At 42.2% G+C, this 18643-nt stretch overlaps 1 protein-coding gene and 1 long non-coding RNA gene across 4 annotated transcripts in view; one reads left to right on the top strand and one right to left on the bottom strand.

The window, feature by feature from the left end:
- LOC109933957 (zinc finger protein 420-like) overlaps positions 1–18643 on the bottom strand; it is a 34609-nt gene extending 15966 nt beyond the window's left edge. Inside the window, exons 1-3 of one of the 3 annotated variants that reach the window (XM_048619127.1) lie at positions 18495–18643; positions 8770–9609; positions 8234–8353 (exon numbers count right to left, since the gene is read on the bottom strand). The gene's annotated coding sequence lies outside the window, so the exon portion shown is untranslated. Of the gene's footprint in view, positions 1–8233; positions 8354–8769; positions 9610–15619 lie in introns of all 3 variants that reach the window. The other 2 variants (XM_048619124.1, XM_048619126.1) reach the window with 2 other exon arrangements.
- On the top strand, positions 4508–8448 carry LOC125487513. Its single transcript, XR_007265921.1, has 3 exons — positions 4508–4711; positions 6020–6146; positions 7802–8448. It is a non-coding gene; the product is annotated as an uncharacterized LOC125487513 (long non-coding RNA).

Here is an 18643-nt window from a genome sequence, read left to right on the forward strand (position 1 = left end):
GCCCGAAACGTCAGCCTTCCTGCTCCTCTGATGCTGCTTGGCCTGCTGTGTTCATCCAGCTCTACACCTTGTTATCTCAGATTCTCCAGCATCTGCAGTTCCTACTATCTCCGAAAGAGCTTTGACACTGTCTGGTGCTAAGGACGGATAGCCTGATTCTTTTAGTTGTCATTACTTTGACAATTCAATTGACACATAATGATGGAAAGTCGCAATATATTTACAAATGTGAATTTCTATTTACAATAGTGTCACCCATGCCATATAGGTGTCCTCAGAAATGTTCCTGTGTTGCTTCTCTTACACGCCATGCACTGTGATGGATTCTTCCTGGCTGGCAGTGATTGACCTGATGCACAGATTGGCTTTAAATATGAAGCTGGTGACAGAAATTCCAGATGATCCTGGTAGCGCCAAACTCCTCCGTCACTGGTGACAGTACACAGAGCACCACAGAGCCCTTTGGGTTATTTATAATGAGGTGAACAAACAGAGAATTGTGTGAGAACTCACTGGAGCTCACAGAGAGAAACACTCCATGAAACTGGCATAAAATGACACCTGCTGATTTTGTCTAAAATTGAGCCTGTGTTTCCTCTTATCGATGAGTCCATTGGTGAAAACTAGAGGGTGTTGTTTTAGAATTAGGAGTTGCCCATTCAGTACTAAGAGGGAGGAGAAGTTTTTGTCTGAGGGTTGAGCATCTATGGGCTCTCCGTCTCAGTACGTGGTGGAGATGGAATCAGTAAATTTTTTTTTAAGACAGAGGTAGTAATTTTTTTGTTTAGCAATGGGACCATCGATTATTGGGAGTAGATGGGAATGTGGAATTTGGAGTACAAGCACATGAGCAAAGATCTTCCTGAATGGCAGTAGAGGCTTGAGAGGCTGAATGATCTGTATCATCTTCTAATCCATATGTTTGTATGAGGCTGGGAAATTGTCAGTGAGTAACTCACCTTCTGGCTCCCCTGTAGCAGCAATATTTACTGTCTACTGGGTGCACCACAGAAACTGACCAAGGCTGCTTAGACAGTACCTTCTAATCCTATGAACTCTACCATCTAGAAAGACAAAGGTAGCAGACACAAAGGAACACCACTTGCTACAAGTCACACACCATCCGAACTTGGAAATATATCCCTTTTCCTTCACTGTCACTGGGTCAAATTTATAAGGCTTGTTCCTCATTTCATCCTCTGTTTCTGACTGGAGACTAATTAATACATTTGGTTAACTGCAAGATGTTGTCTTCAGTTAAATGTTCATCCCCAAAAGACTTCTTTCACCTTGTCAGCTTATTTTAGTAAAAACAAAATGCAACTAATCAGAAGGTGGTGAAGTTTGACTGAAATTTATCACGCAGGCCCAGTTACAGCTGTCAGTCATTACTTATATCCTTCGCTATGGTCCGAGTATCTCAGGCAGTGGTTAGACTAACAGATGCATTTCTCTTTAAAAGTTCATAGATAAGGATACTAACATCTCCACATGAAGCTTTCCATTTATTAGTCTGATATATTCAACTGAACAACATCTGAGGTGAGTTGTTCCAATTTCAATTCCCATTCAGTGCTGTTTTCTTTCCCCGTGAACTCTGTCTGACTCTCATTCACTTATTTTCATACAATTACACAGATCCCATTATAGTTACCATCCTGTTTCACTCATGAACCCTGGATAACTATGACTGTCCAATGCTCAGAATATTTTTCTGACAGAATTGAAACATTTCTGTCTGATTCTGAGTATTAACACAAAGTGTTTATTTGTTTGTTTTATTGCTTGGACATTATGCCTGGAGTTATTTTTATTTTAATCTTATCCAAATTCAGGCAGCTGACACATTCTCTTAATCTTCCAATGAATTTTAATTAAAATAAACCATTTTTTGAAATTCAAGAGTCACCTCAACAGTTTATCTTTTGTTTTTGTTAACTTTTGATTCTCCATTTAAGCTTCAGGTCAATTTCCCACAAATGGTTAAGATGTAAATTCACATCACTTTATAATTCAGAAACAATTATGCCCACATTTGTTGGTTTTAATGTTGCTTTTGCATCAGGGACAGACGTGCTTGCTATCAATTTGCAGGTAACTCCCACAGTTTTTGTTCTGAAGCATTTTGTCTCGAATGATAACACATGACCTGAATGGTTAAAGCCAAGACTTTGAAAGTCAATGTTTTTGTCCATGTTGTGTTCTGACATCTCGGTCGATCGGTTCATGAATTCATTAAAAATTTTACAGTTCCTGCTGCTGTATCAGCTCCCATGTTGCTCTGGAAACCGTTATCACCTGTTTAAACAAACACACACACACACGCAAAAACTTGGCTTTGATCACTATACCAATGGATCAACACGTCCATGAGAACAACCACAGGAGTAAGAGCTGGACTAATGCTCAGAGATCCAGTTCTGGAGGTTGGGTTTCGCAGGGCCCAGCATGACGTCTGGCGTTTTCATGTTGAGGAATGCTCTTCCTCTGCTGTGATGTTGCTTCCTTTCTGCTGATGGCCCTCCCTCCGTAAGTCCTCCCGTCAAAGGAGATGCTGATGTGTTCATTGTGCAGTTACCTCATCCCATTGTGTGCAGGAGGTTATGCCTCAACAACTTGATTGAGTTTTTTGAGGAGGTGAACAGAGAATTGTGTGAGAACTCACTAGAGCTCACAGACAGAAACACTCCATGAAACTGGCATAGACACCATTGAGTTCACACTGGGGAGAGGCCATTCTCCTGTGCTGACTGCAAACAGGAATTTGTTGATTCATCTGATCTTCTGATCCACCAGTGAGTTTACACTGGAGAGAGACCATTCACCTGCTCCATGTGTGTAGGGGAATTCACTTGCGCATCCCACCGTCTGAAACACCAACACATTCACATCGAGGAGAGGCTTTTCACCCGCTGTGTTTGTGGGAAGAGATTCACTCAGTCGTCCAACCTGCTGCAATATCAGCGAGTTCACCACTGACTGTAGGGGTTTGATTTGATGATATTACAGCCGTTCATCATGGCCAGGTCTGAACTAGCAAGTTACTTCTGAGCAGTGCAAGAAATGTTCCAGCCACTTTCTTCCATAGTTCAGGTCTCCCAGACATAGAACAGAAGATCCTTTACAACCATGTTTAGAGTCAGAAGTAGCAATGATAAAGGCTGGAAGTGTGCTGTCAAATCAGAGATTAGTGTAGAAATATGACCTTTTCTGACTGGAAGTAAATCAGCAGGTTCCACTACAAAATAGAAACAAAGCTTTCCATTGCTAAGAAGTCATTTCTCAGCCTTCTCTTTTCTGAGGAAAAGAGCTTCAGGCTTTCCTGGTGATTACAAGCTATCCCTTCATTTGATATTTGTTTTGAATATTTACTTTCCTTGTCCTTGTGAATTATGACAACAGCAGAAATGTTTCTTATCTGAGGGATTTCAGTTTGGGCTATTTGCGTTTACAACATCATTCTCTCCATATGTCTGCTGACTGAACAACTTAACCATAGGAATTAGTTGTTAATCTGTTTAAACGTTGCTGAGTGAAAATGTCAATCATCCAACAAGCATTTATTATTGATTTAGCAGTCTCCACTGAAAAAAGAACAAATTTTCCTCTTGATCTTTTACATCTTTCTGCTATTTTATCCCTATAACATTTTAACATGAATTCATCCAACTAAGTGAATAAAATCTGTATTTTTAAAAGTGAGGAATTACCACATAGTGGAAAAAAAAACATAACCACTAAGAATGACAGAGACCACGGTGATGTAAACACCTGGAAAGTAAGATGTCCCCAGCTTGAGCAAACAGCTCATGAAAGACTAAAAAAAAATCAGAATTGTTGAATGAAACACCAAACAGTACTTAACTATCGAGTGAATTCTTAATATTTGCGAACTACACTGAGTAATCAGTCTTTGTACAGGGATAAATGCATGTGAGAAGTAACAAATTGGAAAGTTACCCTTTACATTTCTACAGCAGATAAAGGTTCCTCTGACTCTGTCAGTGGAGCTGTGGAATGAATTGGTTATGAATTCCTAAGTGTCCATTTGTTGGGCTGAATGATTTCATCTCACTGCATCACTCCATTAAATTGAATATTTAGGATCGAGATAGAGAACGAGAAATGAATCAGTCGTTGTTGGATTGCACGCAGCAAGAGTCAACCCTTCAGCACTGATCACAATGGGAAGAAGTGAAAAGTTATAAAAACTGATTTCAATTTTTTGTAGACGGTGGAGTACTAAAGCTCTTTTAAGAGATGGGAGAATTTAAAAAATAGTGGAGAAAACTCTGACAACTGATTGATTTTCCAATTAATTTACTAATCTTTTTCATCCCCCCCTCCCCCCGACCACAGCAGATGTTAATGACGTTCCTGTTGGTTGGAGGACGGTGCGTGAATGGCAGGTCCTCCAACCAATCGGAATAACCGAGAGGCGGGACTGGGCCCGGAGCTCTCCAATTGAATGAAACTCTGCCTTATTTGGCAACCTGGTTTTTCTCAGACTCCAGGAGAAAAGTGGAACTTTCTGTTTGTGGCTTTAAACAGATACAGCCCTGTGGGGCTGGAGCAGACATTTCACAGTGCTGTTTAAATTTAAACCAGGCCAGTTACCTGTGATTGGCATTGCCCTGAGAAACTAACGACCGAATGGCTGACAATTTTGTTGAGTTGAACGACATGCAGTGTGTGTACATGTTCTTTGTTTGTAAGTAACAGAGCCTTGTGTACGAACACACATAGCTTGCAATACATGCAAATGCATCACAACTCTAAACTGCTTGTTAGTGTGAGATAACAAGGTGTGGAGCTGGATGAACACTGCAGGCCAAGCAGCATCAGAGGAGCAGGAAAGCTGACGTTTTGGGCCTAGACCCTTCTTCAGAAATAAGAAGTGTAATTGTTAGTGTAATTCTTAGCAATTGTAATCAGTAACTATGGAATGCTTTGAACATATTATCCAATTAGGAATTAACCACCACACCAGTTTTAGCCACACCAGATTTCTTGAACCCTGTTAAGTCACTGCCTATGTTAGTACTGTAGGAGTTGGAGCTTCGATGCTGGCGGAATTGAAAGGCCAATTCGTTATTTTTCAAAGAAACTCAATATCCACCTGAAAAATACTCCACCATTAAAAAAGAATTATGGAGTTTGGTGCTGGCCTTATGACATTTTAATGTTTATGTTACAAACAGTGTTTCAGAGACGATTGCGTATGCAGACCACAACCCTCTTTTTGGAAAGATTTAAGGATAAGAATACAAGACAATTTCATTGGAGTCTTATGTTACAGGCTTTTAATTTACTGATTGTACATTATGCGGGTTGTAAAAATGTTATTGCAGTTGCATTATCACAGGTTTGAAAGAAAATGTGTAGATAGACAGGCACAGTAGGGTCCAATGTTACATATGTATGAAGGGTGTAAATTTAGATTACTGACCTATGTATCTCATGTTAAGATTTAAAAACAAAGAAGCCATCTTTTCATAATGATGGTTCTTTTTTTACTTAAGTGGGGGAGGTCTTACAAAGTTGAATGGAATGTGTGGGCTCTTTAAGAAGCAAAGTGCTTTTCTAAGCTTAGAGATTTATACAGAGAGAGAAACAAATGTATGTAGCTGAAGATGTACAGCCAGTTCTAAAATGGAAACATGTATCACTTGGCTGTGTGATTGGAGACCTTAGGCATGTTTTGATGTTTTGGCAATGAGCTGGAACAACCAATTAATTGAAACCAAGCACTTAGCGATTGAAGGCCAATTGAATTTAAATCTGATGGTTTTGACAACTTCAGACCAATGCGACTGTAAGAAAATTGATATGTCATCCAAGGAATGTAAGGGTTAGGGTTAGGCTGAAAATCAGGCTGAGGGCGAATTTCCTTCTGAGAAATAAGTATTGGGCTCTCACAAGAAATCACTAAGGTCTCTAAAAAAATGCCATCATCCATAAAAGACACCATCACGGCACTTTTAGCTAAGAGTCCTCACAAAGAAAATATCCCTGACAGCTGCATCAGCAGAAGAAATGCATTCATGACTTGAGAACAGCAGAAGAAAAGTGTTTATGACTGAAAGACAGTGGAGAAGGCAGAGCATTCTGGAAGACACATCCTGTGTGAACTTTGGGAGACCAAGGTATAACTTATTTTTTTCTTACTACTTGGGTTGCATAAGTGGGACTTGTTTATTGGAATAGCATACCAGTAGAATTTTGTTCAGTTAGGGTGTAGTTAGGAGTTGGGGGGAATCGTTCAGTTTGTTAGTAGTCCTGTTAATTTGTTCACTGTTAGGGTTAAATAAATAAATTGATACTTATTCACTTTATAAGTAAAATTAGGGATTTTCTTTCATTTATCCTTGCCTAATCTGTTAAACTGTTACGGAGAAGGGGAGGTGAGGCAAGCTTCATTGAGTGTTTCGAGTTTAATTATTAGAAGGCGTCCTCTAATCCTGCCGTAACAGATTGGGGCTTGTGTTTCATTTTTAATTATCATAAGGGTTTGGCCTCCCCTTCATTACATTATGTATGCTTTTTTTTATCTTTTTGAGCAAGGTCATAACATCCCTGGTCAACCAAGGTTCATGTAACTTACCATATCTATCCTTCATTCTCACATGAACGTGCCACTCCTGAACTCTTATCAAATGCTGCACATGTCTAATGTGGATTTACCCTCAAACAGCCACCTCCAATCAACGTTCTCCAGTTCCTGTCTAATATTGTTGTAGTCCGCCTTCCTCCAATTTAACACATTCACCCAAATGCTGTAATCCCTGTCCATGAGTATCTTAACACTGACAGTCTAGTCACTACTCCTGAAATGCTCCCCCAGTGAAACTCCAGTGAAAATGAGCTGGGCTCATTTCCCAAAACCAGGTCCAGTACAACCCCTTCCCTGGTTGGACTGTTTATGTACTGTGTCAAGAAACCCTCCTGAATGGTCCTTACAAATTCTGCCCCATTTAAGCCCCTCGTATGAAATGAGTCCCAGTCAAGTAGGGGAGATAAAAATCACCCACCATAACAACCCTGCACTTTTTATATATCTTTATGTTTGTCTTCATATTCTGTCATCTACCTCCTGTTAGCTGTGGGGAGGGCTGTACTATTGCCCCCCAGCACTGTGATTTCACCTTTCCTATACCTGAGTTCTACCAATATTGCCTCACTGCACAAGTCCTCTGATGTATCCTCCCTCAGTATAGCTGTGAGAATCTCCTTTTCCAGTAATGCAACTCCCCCACCCCTTTTACATGCCTTTCTATCACACCTGAAAGATTGAACTCCTGGGACATTCAGCTGCCAACCTGTCCCTCTTTCAGTGCCTCTTTCCAAGTACTAATCAAAACTCGAAGTTCATCGCCCTTGCCTATTATACTTCTTGCACTGAAACACTTGCATTTCAGATGACCTCCCTGCTCTTCTCAGCAGCGTTTCCCTGCCTGTTCTTGTTCTTAGTCATGTTTGCCTTGGTTTCTACCTCTCCCACATTTTCTGCATCTATTGCCCTACTCCTCTGGCTCCCATTCCCCTGCCACACTAGTTTAAACCCTCCCCAATCAGTCTACCAAGTATCCCCCTCAAAGGCATCAGTCCCAGTCCTGCCCATGTATAACTCATCCAGTTTGTACAGGTTCCACCTCCCCCCGGCTGAATGAAACAATTGCAGGGTACAGATGCTGTTGGCAATCTGAAATAGAAATTCTATTGAAGACGTTCAGCAAGTCTCTGGAAGTTCTGAAGATGTCATACTGGATTTGAAATGCTAACTCTGTTTCTCTCTCCACAGGTGCTGCCAGACCTTCTGAGGGGTTTCCCCAGCATTGTGTTTGATTCCAAGGAAACAACCACCACCAACCATAGAGACAGCATTCCATGATTTCACAACATCCATTTGTCCAAGTACAGAACAATTTCCCCCTCTTATGCGCTGGATTTCTTTTTGTTCTGATTTGCTTATGTATCCTATCTAACTGTATCATTTGAACAAAAGGATCATGATGTGAACCCCTTTCTTAGTTCATCTGTGACTCCCAGACACATAACTTACACTTAGCTGAGAGAGGAACCGAAGATCTGAGAACTGAAATAATCTAGAGTAATAATGGGGTCTTAGTCATGGCTCAGTGTTGCATTCTCATCACTGATCCAGGAGGTCAGTTCAGACGATACACATGGGCACAAGAACTAGGTTGCTATTCTGATGCAGCATTGTACTCACATTTTGGATGCAACGTTCAACTGTGGCCTCATCTGCCCTCTCAATTGGGTGTATAAGTTCCCAAAATGTTATTCTGAAGAGCAAGTAATTCCTCTCTGGTGAGCTGCTCAATATTCATCCCTGAACAAACACAACAGAACATAATATATTGTCAGAATCACAGTTCTCATTGCAGGATGTTGTGATTTGATTGCAGTATTTTCAAAATTAAAAACAGTCACTGTACTTCAAATGATCCTCACTGGCTATAAAGCATTATAGTGCATTCTGAAACGTGAAAGATAATATAAAAATACAAATCTTCCATTAAAGCAGTCAGTAACAGGACACCAAATAGCTTACTTTTTCTTAGAGAAATGAAAGAGTAACACTGTGTTTAGTGTAAAACTGATTTATTTAATCTTTCTCCATATTATTAACCACCAGCCCAGCTACAGAGGTTATTAACATGAACTGAAATAAGCTGCAACTATCAGAGTGAACCTGGTTCACTCCTGGATGTGATTACCAGCTGTAACAACAGCAGAATCCAATACCTGGAGTCACTTGTGAATTTGCTCATGCCTCAATCAGGAGGAGTGAATGAGTGAATCACTTCCCACAACTGGAGCAGATGAATGGTTTCTCTCCAGTGTGAACGAGCTTGTGTGTAACAAGGATGGAAAACTGAGTTAATGTCTTTCCACATTCAGAGCAAGTGAAGGGTTTCTCCCCAGTGTGAACCCTCTGATGTATTACCAGATTGGTTAACTGAGTGATTCTTTTCCCACACTCAGAGCAGGGGAATGGCCTCTCCCCATTGTGAACTCATTGGTGCGGTAGCAGATTCTCTTTGCTTTTAAAGCTTTTCTCAGTTGGAACATTTAAAAGGCCTCTTGCAGGAGTGAATGAGTTCATGTGAGGTGTTGAATAGTTGAGTGAATCCCTTCCCACACTTGAAGCAGGTGAACAGCCTCTGCCCAGTGTGACTGCATTGATGGGTTTCTGACTGGGTTGGAAATTTGAATCACTTCCCACACTCCTCACATTTCCATGTTTTCACCATAGTGCTGTTGTCCTTGTCTCTCTCCAGATTGCCAACAAATTATCCAGTCATGTCTGCATACAGAATATATGAACAGTTTCTCCCTGCTGTAAGTGATGCACTGTATTTTCAGGCTGACTGAATGGTTAAATTTCTTTCCACAGACGATGCACTGGAACACTCTCACTGCAGTGTGTGCGTGTGTCGCAGAGTTTGTTCAATCACGTTCCACAGCCACAACATTTCTCCTTTTGCAGTCAAAGGCTCGCGATTTTGAGGCCCTGCAGAAGAGTCAGTGTCAGATTTTGATGCGATGTTTATTTCAACCCGTACAATAACCTCGATTCAATCCCTGTACAAAAAAATGACAGCATCAGGATCACAAGCAGCACGGCACAGAAATTAACAATTGAATCTTTTTTTTTGTGGAACATTCTTTGCTCTCACTTCCCCAAATGTGAGAACAAATCAAACTTAAAGAAGCTAAAATTAATGTAAGGTTCCCCAGAAAGCTGCCTCTCCAAGGTTGCCCGTGTACAGACATGATCAGCAAAGAAAGGTCAATAGGCAGTGATCACCTCCAACTTGGACCCATGTGCTCTACAATTTTCTGTTTGAACCAGGACCACGAGTGGATTCAGATGACATGTTTCTGACTTACAATCTTCCTCCCTCCACTTAAACAGTCCCCTGTTTTGTTTCATTTTGTTTTCTTCAGTCGGTTACACATCTGCTCCTGGCACATCTTTTGTTTCTTTGTTTCTTTTCCAACAGACTAATGTTTCTGTCACTCAATTGCTCCTGTCTTCCACCCTATGCCAGGTCTTCCTTTTGTCATGGTCCCACCCACTCTTTGCATAAGGCCCATTCAATGTCTCACATTCCCCAGATCTAAAAAGCTCACAGACCTGAACATTTCACTCTGTTCCCCTCTCTCTGCATAAAAGCTGCCCGATGTACAGACTGCTTTTCAGCATTTTCTGGTTATGAAGATTTGAATTTGGGAACAATTAACTCTTTGGTGACATTTGCTGTTCACAACAAGCTATGTATCTAAACTGAAGAAGAATATGACAATGACACAAGGCAACATTACAAAACTCGCAATTTGGGCAATTCAATAACAAATAACTGAGGAAGAGAATAGACCAGGGTGCACTTTGGTGGGAGGAGTGTAAATATCACCTGGTCCTTGGAGAAAAAAGAAGTGAACAGAAAAGCAGAAACAAACCTAAACTGTGCTATGACAACCTGACTTTGTAAACTCCTTTACTTTAAACTGTCTGCTTGGACCAGAATACCAAATTTATGCTTTGTTTATCCATTCATAGGATGTGGAGATTGTTGGCTTGACCAGCATTTACTGCCCATCACAAATAGCCCAGAGGGGCAGTTAAATGTCAACCACATTGTTGTGGGTCTGAAGTCACACGTAGGTAAGGGCAGAGGATTTCCTTCCCTAAAAAGGCATTCATGAACCTGATGGTTTATTAAAAAAAATTCAATTTTCACAAATTCAAACTTCACTGTCTGCAGAGGTGGGAATTGAAAGCATGTCTCCAAAATGCTAAGCTGCGATTCTGGACAACAAACCCCATGACACGATCACTACAGCACAACCTCCCAGACAACCTGGTTAAGGACCAGTAACTTTTCAAAGTTGACAGAGAATGAAATCCAGGAGACTTTCAAAGAGAATAAGCCACAGGATTTAATGATTTCGAACAAACAGCAACAGACTTTACTGTTGTAGGTAAGCTTAGACAGAGAGGACTGGCTGAAGCTAAAATCTCTAAACAAAAAACAAAATCCTTTTAGAAGTAACACATGATGTCATGACAGTAAAAACTTGAACCATCTCGTAGATGTCCTCCCAGAATCTCCAAACCACAGCTTTCAATTCTGGCACAATGATCTGGGAGAGGGAGTCGCTCCTCATGGCTTGTGGTCCATCTCTAATTCTAACTCAATGCTGAACAGGTCTACATGGAATCTTTCTCATGCCGACACAAATTCCAGGGCTTCTTTCTCCGATTGAGAATCTGTCCTCTCTACATCTGTCAGAGACCTGCTCTTAGAGGCAATAGCTCTCAGGCCCTCAGCTTGCATTTACACCAGCACTGCTCCTAATCTGGTTGGAAGGCATCTTCTAGCAGTTTCAGTGCTCTGACTTGCATTTGGATGATAGCATCCTCGAGTCACACAGCACAGAAATAAACCCTTGGGTCCAACTTGTCCATACCAACCAGATATCCTAAATTAGTCTAGTCCCATTTGACCCATTTCCCTCTAAACCCTTCCTATTCATATACCCATCCAATTGCCTTTTAAATGTTGTAATTCTACCATTCTCCATCACTTCCTCTGGCAGCTCATTCCATACGTACACCATCCTCTGTGTGAAAATGTTGCTCCTTAAGTCCCTTTTAAATCTTTCCCATCTCACTTTAAATCTATGTCTTCTAGTTTTCAACCCCCTACCCTGAGGAAAACACCTTGTCTATTCACCCTATCCATGCACCTCATGATTTTATGAACTTCTAAGGTCACCCCTCAGCATCTGACACTCCAGAGAAAGTAGCCCAGCTTATTCAACCTCTCCCTATAGTACAAACCCTCCAACCCTGGCAACATCCTTCTAAGTATTCTGAACTCTTTAAAGTTTCACAACATCCTTCCTATAGCAGGGAGACCAGAAATGCATGCAGTATTCCAATAGTCGCCTAACCAATGTCCTGTACAACTGCAACATGACATCCCAACTCCTATACTCCTTGCACTGACCAATAAAGGCATTCATAGCAAATGCCTTCTTCACTATCCTGTATACCTACAACACTATTTTCAAGGAAATGTGGACCTGCACTCCAAGGTGTCTTTGTTTAGCAACACTCACAAAGACCTTAGCATAAGTGTATAAGTCCTGTCCTGATTTGCCTTTCCAAAATGTAACACCTCACATTTTATCTAAATTAAACCGCTCTTCTCTAATCACTCCTCTTCATTAGTTCTCCAAAAAACTCAGCCAAGTTAGTGAGACACAATTTCCCACTGTCAAAGTCATGTTGACTATTCTGAATAAGTTCCTGCCTTTCCAAACAAATGTAAATCCTGTCTCTTGGGATCCCCTCTAATAATGTGCCACCATCAATGTCAGGCTTACCAGTCTATTGTTCTCTGGCCTTTCCTTACCACGTTTCTAAAATAGTGGCACCACATTAGCCAACCTGCAGACTTCCAGCTGTGGTTATCGATGATCCAAATAGCTCAGCCAGGGGCCCACCAATCACTTCCCTAGCTTCCCACAGAGTTCTATGTACACCTGATCAGGTCCCAGGGATTTATCCCACCTTTACTCATTTTAAGACGTCCAGCACCTCTTTCTTTGCAATATGAACACTTTTCAAGATATCGCTATTTATTTCCCCAAGGGGCTTCCATATCCTTCATCTCAGTAAACAGATGCGAAATACTCGTTTAGTATGTCACCCATCTCCTGTGGTTCCATACATAGGCAGCCTTGTTGATCTTTAAGGGGCCCTTTTCTCTCCCTAGTTACCCTTTTGTCATTAATGCATCAGTACAATCCCTTTGCATTCTTCCTAACTGTATTTGCCAAAGCCATCTTGCCACCTTTTTGCCCTCCTGATTTCCCTCCTAAGTAAACTCCTAATGCCTTTATACTCTTCGAGGGATTCATTTGATTGCTGCAATCCACACCCGAGATATGCTTCCTTCTTTTTCTTGACCAAAACATCAATTTTGAGACATACAGCATTCCCTGCACCTACCAGTTTTGTCCTTCACCCTAACAGGAACATATTGTCTCTGGACTCTCGTTATCTCATTTTTGAAGGCTTCCCACTTTCCTGCCATCTCTTTACCTGCGAATATTCACCCCCAATCAACGTTTGGAAGTTCTTGCCTAATACCGTCAAAATTGGCCTTCCTTGACTTTAGCATTTTAACTTTTAGATCCTGTCTATCCAATTCCATCACTATTTAAAACTAATAGAATTATGATTACTTGGCCCAAAGTGCTCCCCCACTGACACCTCAGTCACATGCCCTGCCTTATTTCCCATGAGAAGATGAAGGGGTGTTTTGTTCCTTTTCTAGTTGGTACATCCACATACCGAATCAGAAAATTTTCTTATACACACTTAACAAACTCCTTTCCATCCAAGCCCTTAACACCATGGCAGTCCGAGATTATGTTTGTGAAGTTAAAACATCCTACCATGACCACCTTATTATTCTTACAGATAACTGAGATCTCCTTACAAGTTTGCTTCTCAATTTCCTGGGTGTCGACAGTACAATCCCAATCAGGTGATCATTCCTTTCTTATGTCTCAGTTCCACCCAAATAACTTCCCTGGATGTACTCCCCGGAACGTTATCCGTAATTGAAAATGCCACACCCCCACCTCCATTGTGCCACCGCCCCTGCTTCCCCCCACCCCCCCCCCACCCCCCCCCCCCCCCCCCCCCCCCAATCCTGCCTGTTCCATCTACACCCTGGAATATTAAGCTGTCAGTCCTGTCTATCCCTGAGCCACGTCTCTGTTATACATGTGACATCCCAGTTCCACATTACCAACCATGCCCTGAGTTCACGTGCTTTACCTGTCAGGCTGCATGCATTGAAATAAATGCAGTGTAATTTAATCCGTCCTACCTTGTTCTCTGCTTTGCTCCTGCCTGCCTTGAGTATTTGACTTGGCCTATTCCCAACAGCACCAGCCTCAGACTGATCTCTTTTCTCACTGTTTCTCTGGGTCCCACCTCCTTCCCTCCCACCCTCCAACTTACTGATTTAAATCCTCCTGGGTGGCTCTTGCAAATCTCCCTGCCAGTATACTAGCCCCCTTCCAATTCAGGTGCAACTCCTCCTCCTTATACAGGTCACTGCTACTCCAGAAGAGATTCCAATGATCCAAAAATATGTATCCTTCTCCCCTGTGTCAGCTACTCAGCCATGCTGTCATCTGCTCTATCCTCCTATTCCTACTCTCACTAGCACATGACACCAGGAATAATCCAGATATTACTACTCTCAAGGACCTACTTCTTTCTTTCAAATTCCTGCCTAATTTCCTATATTCTCTCGTCAGAATCTCATCCTTTTCTCTTCGCATGTTGTCAGTTCCAATGTGTGCAATGACCTCCCACTGCTCTCTCCCCACTTTGAAAATATTTTGCACCCTCTCCAAGACATCCTTGACCCTGGCACCCAGGAGGGAACACACCATTCTGATGTCTTGCTATCGGCTGCAGAAACATCTGGCTGTGCCTCTGACCACCGAGTCCCCTATCACAATATTTCACTTGGAACCTGCCATTCCCCTCATTACATTAGACCCAGTCTCGGAACCAGAAACCTGGCTGTCAGTGCTACATTCTCCTGAGAGTTCATCATCGCCTACATTCTCCAAAACAGCATACTTGTTTGAGATAGAAATAGCCATAAGAGACTCCTGAACTACCTACCTACCTCTCCTACCTTTCCTAGAGGTAACCCATCTACCCAACTGCTTTTGCAGTTTTTCTACCTTCCTGGAAATGCCATTCATCATACCCCCAGCTCCTGTAAATTCCTCACTGCCTCTAACTGCCATTCCAACCCTTCCATGTGATCCAATAGGATTTGCACCCAAACACACTTCCTACAGAAGTAATCATCAGTAACATTGAAATTCTTCCTAATCTCCTACATCTGACAGGAAGAGTATATCACTCCACTTAAGGCCATCTTTGTACCTGAACAACTTACAGACCCATAAAATAGAATGGTCTTACTGCTCTAAAAACACTTGCTAAGGGTAACTTGGGGGTATATGTTTTATATTTTAAAGAAGAGTTTAATGAAACATACATGAGAAAAATTCACTCTACTCACTACTGTAGATTTACACAACAACAGAATATGGTTAGACTTTAAAAAAAAGCTGTTCCCCTGCTGTCAGCAGCTCCCGATACGGAGGTTCTCCAAGGCCAGTGGTGAATTTCACTATTTGTTTATTTCTCTTAGGCCGAACTCCGATTTCCAAAGACACTTGATTGATTGATGGGATTTTTCCTAAACTAAAACAAACATTCATTTTTCTAAACCAAAAGTAAGCTAATTGGCTCTCTCCAATCAGAAAAAAAACATAGCATCCAGACAAATTCATATTATCGCTTCTGAAAAATCCCAGTTACCCACACTCTGAGACATACAGGTTCCAAATTACAGCACCAGAAATACTGAGTGGATTATTAAACCCCTTCATAATAACAGATCAAAGCACATACCACTAGTTCAAAATCAACTTCAGAATAAATTATGTACATATATACATATAAAAATAAATCACAGACCTTACATGACAATTGCTATGAGTCATCTGTTTTTTTCAATTCCTGACAACAAGGTTTTGAGAGCGTAGGCCTCAGAAACCAACATTTTGGTGCTCCAAGTTAGCTCGAGGTTATTTGCTGTGCAATTCAAGAGATGTCCAAAGGTGCTCACTCCTTTCCGTACATGTGTACTGAGCTCTGCTTCAAGGAGACATGACCTCATCACAGGCTCAAGATCACAGAAGTTGTTAACCACTTCAAACAGGATGTTCTTTAGCCCAATCATGGCATGGATGCGTTGATACTTATGGCCAGGGACAGCAAGCGACATAGGGCAGAGAGTCCACGAGCCTTTGTCGACCAGTTTGTGAAAGCGACTAGCGCACTGTCATCAGTATAGGACAGGAGAATCCTCTGGTCAAAGACAGGTTTGGTTCTGTCTTCGTTTTCAGTCTGGATTGATTGTAGAACTCACTGTCTGACCCGGGATACAGGGAAACTCTCTTGTATCAGTGGGGAAAGCGAAGGTTGACAGAATGAAGAAGAAAATGCCAAACTAAGCAGGGACCCCGACACCAACTGATTTTACTTCGTTCTTCATCCTAAAGCTGTCAGATGTGATGCTGTCAATCTGTGCAATAAACAGCATGAATGAAACAGTTGAGCCGAGGAGATTTGTTGGACAAAGCTTTTTTGATTATCTCCTTTGTCAGCTTTCTATTTGGAAATTGATGATTTTTGTGTTTCCCTTCCACAGGACATGCGATTCCCTCCCCACCTCCAAACACATTTCTCGAATTCAGGATCACAGTTGGCACTTTTAAAAAGGGACACTGCAGTCTCAAAAATCAGGAACAAATCCAGAATACCAAAATCCATCCAGTTAAAGGTGTGTTCACATCGGGAGAAACAAATCTAACATTCTCAGACTGCCAATCCTGGAAGTGATCAACAACAACAACAGCAGAATCCAATTCTTTCAGAGGATATGGAAATCACTGGCTGGGCCACCATTAGTTGCCCTGGACAATACGGTGGTGAGTTTCCTCAAACTGCTGCAGTATACTAGTTATTCAGGTTCACTTGTGAACTCGCTTAAGTGTCAATAGGTTGAAAGGACCAAGTGATTCGCTTCCCCCACACACAGAGCAGATGAACAGCCTCTCTCCGGATTGAACTCATTGCTGAGCAAGTAGAAAGGATGAACGCCTGAAATGCTTCCCACAGGAAGTAGAACTGAATGGCTTTTCCTCGTGTGAATTAGTTGGCGAGACTAATTTCCACACACAGGGCAAGTGAATGGTTTCTCCCCCATGTGAATTTGCTGGTGTGCAATGAGGGTGGATGACTGCCGGAAATCTTTCCCACAGAAAGTGCAGGCTTACTTCCAGTGTGAACTCACTGGTGTCTCAGCAAACTGGATGACTGAGTGAAGCACTGCCCACACAGAGAGCAGGTGAATGGCTTTTCCCCAGAGTGAACTCCTGGTGTTCAACAAGGGCAGATGAATGTCTGAACTTCTTTCCACAGGACATGCAGCTGAATGGTTGCTGCTCAGTGTGATTGAAGGCCACACAAATGAGGGAATCTCTTTCCACACACAGAACAGGTAAATAGCTTCTCCCCACTGTGAACTCATAGGTGTATATTCAGGTCAGATAAAGACATGAATCTTTTCGTACCATAAAGTACAGCTAATGGCCTCTCCACAGTGTGAATCCGCTGGTGTAACACGAGGCAGGATGTCTGTGTAAATCTCTTCCCACACTCTGAACAGGTAAATGTCTCTCATCAATGTGAATTCTTTAATATGACGTGAGTTTCATTGCCTGCTTGAATACCTTCCTGTAAACACGGAACAGGTAAATGGCTTCTCCCCAGTGTGAATTTGTCCATGGACTTCCAGCTGCGATGAATAATTGAATCTTTTACCACAATCCTCATATTTCCACTGTTTCTCCATGGGGATGTCATCTTTGTATCTCTTCAGGATGGGCGATCAATTGAAGTCTTGACCGCACACAGATTGATCATAGTATCTCCCCACTGCAAATGTTTTCCCATTCTTCTTGACTGGTTAAAGTTCTTTCCACAGGAAATTCATTTGAATGCCCTCATGTGGAATGTTCTTCCCCCAGACTGCTCGCTGGAACACACTCAGGTGTGCGTGTCTATCACTGGGTTCTCTTCACTCACACCAATGTTTGAAATCATTTCCCACAGACAGGACAAACATTTCTCCTTCCACATTCAGAGGCTGTAGGTACTCAGGTCGTGATGATTTGCATGAGTCAACCAGACCCTGGCGGGAAATTTGATTTGTGTTTCATATCCCCGAAGACTTCTCTTCATTTATCCTGCATAAGGAGTTTACTAAAGTCATCACGGTCAGCGTCGGATAGAAACTCAGAAGTCAGTTCAAGTTTGTAAGGAACATTATTTTCCTCTCTTGTTCCCCAAATCAGTAAATCTCAGTTCCACAGCCCCTCCTTTCTCTTTGGACTGAAATCCAAATCCATCTCCCCATCGCTTTCCTCCAGTCCCAGTTTTCTCCCTCCGTCGAGTTTCAATTCTCCAGCCTCGGTCTGCAGACTGAGAATCAAATCAACGAGTTTGATTTGGGGTTGCAGAGACGGGGGTTTTCCAGTGGGTGGTGGTGAATCCTCCCCGCCCACCTCTGCCAGGGTTTCCTTCCTGATCAGAGACTCTCATTGATTTCCCCGCAAAGTGCGGCGCGCCTTTCCTTTACCAAGATGGCGGCCGGTTACCCGGGTAACCAGTGTCAAGCGCCGCCTTCACAAAGATGGCGGCCAGTAACCCCACCCGGCGACTTCAGGCCTCCCCCACTATTTTATAAACTCCCCAGGACCCCTTCACTCGTCGTTTCAATTCCTACCATGTCTCACAATCTCCTCCGTCGGAGACCGGAGCGGGATCTTGTCTCTCGGGCCTGGTCACCTCCCCAGGACATCGCTGAAGCCTTCGCGATATCCCACCTCCCATACTGGGCTTCCCCGACTCCAAACCTCTCTGAGACAGATTGTC

The sequence above is a fragment of the Rhincodon typus genome, chromosome 42, assembly GCF_021869965.1.
Source record: "Rhincodon typus isolate 14 chromosome 42, sRhiTyp1.1, whole genome shotgun sequence".
NCBI lineage: Eukaryota > Metazoa > Chordata > Chondrichthyes > Orectolobiformes > Rhincodontidae > Rhincodon > Rhincodon typus.